Genomic DNA, 3840 nt, shown 5'->3' on the forward strand with positions numbered 1-3840 from the left:
ACGTTAGCCAGCACCAACCAGGAGTGCTGAGAGGGAGCCCCCAGCCATGGGAAACAGTGATAAGAGCATATGCAGTGTGGATGTGTGTGGGGTGTGTGTGGATGTGTGTGTTTCTGTAAAGCCCATATAGAAAGCCCCATATAGAAAAATATGATTGAACAGTAGGCACCAGAAGTGCTAGAAGACAAGAGGTCAAAGGTGGGGGGGGGGGCGCTATTTTGCCTGAGAAGCCCCAGCCATGTGGCAGGAGTGGGGGCAAGCAGCAATAGGAAAAGGCTTGGAGGGCCTGTCTAGGGAAGGAAGTTCTCTGAAAAAGTGCAACATAGTAAGAGAGGACATGTAGACTGAAATGAGACCCAAAATTAGAGAGGCCATTTTCTCTGACATGTTACATCCTAAGACCAAAGCTTCTTTCTACTTATTTTGCTGTACCTACTGGATCCAGCATGCATAAGTGACAGTGCTCCTTTGTATGTGGATAGAGAGTACACTGAGCCCAAGTAAGGTAATAACAAGGCAATAACATTGCAGAGCACCATCAGTGAGGGTAGCCAGTACGTTAAGCTGTACCCTCTGCCAACTGCTTCCAGGATTGTTACCTTGTTCCAACTGCTTACAGACACTGCCAACTGTTCCCAAGAATGTTGATATGCTATGATCTGGAGAAGTTGGGATGCCGTTGGTATTCAAGTGGTGAAGCATAGACTCAAGAAGATACCAGGGTTTTACACACAGAGGTGTGTGTGTGTCTGTCTCTGTGAGAGAGAGAGAGCGAGAGAATCTTCAACAGAAAAATGCCAACAAGCTGCCCAGCCTGAATTCTTACATCAACAGGACTGGCTAAGTGTATGATGGAGGGGGTGGGGGGGCATGGGTATAGGCAAAAGAGCAGGGTAAACAGACTCAAATGGGTGTGTGTGGAATATGGAAAAAGGGTGTGCGTGTGTCTGTATGAGTTTAGGTTGTAGGTGAGCTCTGTGCTGTGCTGTGAAAGACTTTCTATTTGACATTTTCTAATAAAATGAAGTCTATTTTTAAGTGCGACTAGGATTGTGGGCTAAACATTTATTTAGAACAAAGGTTTGCAAAGTACTCCTTTTGAAATGTGTGGTTGAATTCAGGGAGGGAGCTATTTAGACAACAAGCTGTACAGCTTAAAATCCTCCATCAACTGGACTGCCTGGTTTCATCTGGAAGATGGCAAAACCCCTCTGCATCTTGCCGGTGAATGGCTGAGATCAGAGACTGCCCCCATCCTTCTAGGCAATGGGGAAGGCCTCAAGTGCTAAGATCTAAGAGGGGAAGACTGAGTGTGTGTGTGACTGGATTATGTATGAGGGATTAAAGTGACTATATGTATGTATGTACACATGTATAATTTATGATTTTTTTGCCTGACAGCCACAACCCAGGCAGCAAGCAGCAATGGGAAAAGGCTAGGAGGGTGTGTGCAGGAAGGGGTCTTCTTGGAAAAACTGCACTGTAGCAAGAATGAGAGGAGAGGGTATGTTGGCCAGCACCCACCAGGGGTGCTGAGAGAGAGCTCCGAGTGAGACCCCAACCAGTTGGCTGAAAAACTTTTTTATTTGTGAAGAGGAAAAGAGCACCCAGAGTGAGGGTAAGCAGTTGGGTTAAAGACTACAAATAATCAATATGCCCACAAATATACCTCCATGGTGGGACAAAGTATTCACAGAAGAAAGACAAGTCATAGGGCAGGGGTGGGTGAGGGAGGCACCACCAAGGCGTGGTAAGACCAGCCATGGAGAAAGCAGCAGGAGGAGGGAACAGGCTAAGGAGGCCCTGTGGTAAGAGTTAGGAAGTTCCACCATGGAGTGGGGAAGCTGTGATCCTGTTGGTAGTGAAGTGGTGAAGCATTAGGCTTTGCTTTGTGGCATGCAAAAACCAAGTTATTTGGTAATAGTGTAATTGTTAACACTAGTGTATGTTTAGTATATGTAATAGTGTACGGAGGTCAGAGGGCATCTATGCTAAGACAGAGCCCTGAGGGAGCCCCCAGCCATGGGGAAAGCAGCATGGGGAAGAGGCTAGGAGGAGGGCCTGTCTAGGGAGGGAAGAACATATGCTTAGAGGCCCCAGCACCCTGTATGTCCACACTTCCAAGCCAAGTCATGGGGCAGGAGGGAGGGAGGAAGGTTTTTTGCCTGAAAAGCCCAGGCAGGCAGGGGTGGTAAGCAAAGTGCGAGCCCCAAGCCATGGGGAAAGACAGAGCTAGGGTGAAAAGGGCATCAGGACTTATTCATTCCCTGGGTCATGGACAGTAACCAGAAAGAAGGGAGGGGGTGTGCATGTGTGTGTGCATGTGTGCGCACACAGCATGAAGAAGAGGGAGTGAAGCCCTTTGCTGGTACAGTTACAGTCTTGAAAGATCTGTGGGATGAGTTAAAATAAAATGATGGATATTCTTTAATGAGCTCAGATAGTGAAAGAGAGTCATTGAACACCCAAAATGAGAGAGAGGCTATTTTCTCTGACACGTTACAAATCACTTTACATGGTGTTTTAGAAGAAAGAAATAATAAGAAACTGTGGAAATAAGTTTAACCAGGCCTCTTACTTGACAAAGAGGAGAGACAAAGAGAGAGAAAGAGGAGAGAAAAAGATGCTGATGCTATGTGTTTCAAAATGTTCTAAGATAAGAAAAAACCTTCATGCCTTGCTTTGTCTTAATATATTAAGCTCTGTGTGCAGATTTTAACCTCCTCCTCTCCTTGGAACCAGAAGCTGATAACTGTTCCCAAAACAGTGCTTTTTTCTGAATAAGTAAACTGCTTACGTGTGACAAACGAATGATCAACATCTTTCTGTTTCTCTCAAGGTTGCTTTGTCTGAACCCCGCATCTTTTCTTGCTGTCTAAAGTATAAATATGCTTGTAAACTTGTAGAGGTCAGAGTTCCTTTGAAAGCCCTCCTTGTGATCACTTGTATAGCTTTAAATAAACCTAGATGGCTCTATCAATTCTAATACAACCAAAAAGCAAAGTTTGATTTCTTCCACAACGTGGTGCCGTGACTCAGATAGAGAAGCCCCGAGTGATCGGTTGAGAAACAGACCATCTTCTCACTGACGCCCTGGTGCCAAACTAAGATAAGAGACCTTTTTGAAATCTCTACTGGGGCTTTTTGGTGAGAGACTGCCTGTGTGTCTTCCTGTTCGCTGCTTGAGGCTTACCCTATCCGACCCTTTTGCCAGAATTGTCAGACCCACTATGTAAGTAGGAACTGTGAGTAGAAAAGAATTTGAAACTGTGTTGCTGTTGTCAGTGAATGTGTTTCCCCGTGTGAATTGAATTAAGTTCTGTAAAGAACTATGAGATCTTTCTGAAGCTAGGAGTGGAAACCTTGTGCAGTATGCCAGACTTGTTCTGTGTGGTCTTCGAAAGCAAGGGTGCAAGGTGGAAACTCTTAGACTGAAAGAGATCAGGGTTGTGTGATGAATTTTCCCTACCCCAACTCTCATGAATGAGCCTTGTCTAACGTGAGTAACTGCATTGTGTGCCGGTGCTACAGAATTCTGTCCTTGAACATTAACCACAGCATTCCTGTGCCACTAGCAAATCTCATGACCTGACCGGACACCCTCTATAAGTGTCTCCTGTGTGAAAGACCTGTGTGAAGTGAGGTTAAAGACATGGGGAGCGGAGGGTCTAAAGACGTACCGGCTCCGCCAAAAGGGACTCCAGCATTGTACATGTGCACACACTATGGCCATAAGAGTTGTAAGTTTCTAGGTAAATGGAACGGGTATACCAGAGATGATTCTAGCTTGCAGTTTCCCCTGGAGGGAACATTTGATTTAAGTAAAATCCTTCATCTCCG

This window comes from Alligator sinensis, unplaced genomic scaffold (assembly GCF_000455745.1).
Source record: "Alligator sinensis unplaced genomic scaffold, ASM45574v1 scaffold1259_1, whole genome shotgun sequence".
Lineage (NCBI taxonomy): Eukaryota > Metazoa > Chordata > Crocodylia > Alligatoridae > Alligator > Alligator sinensis.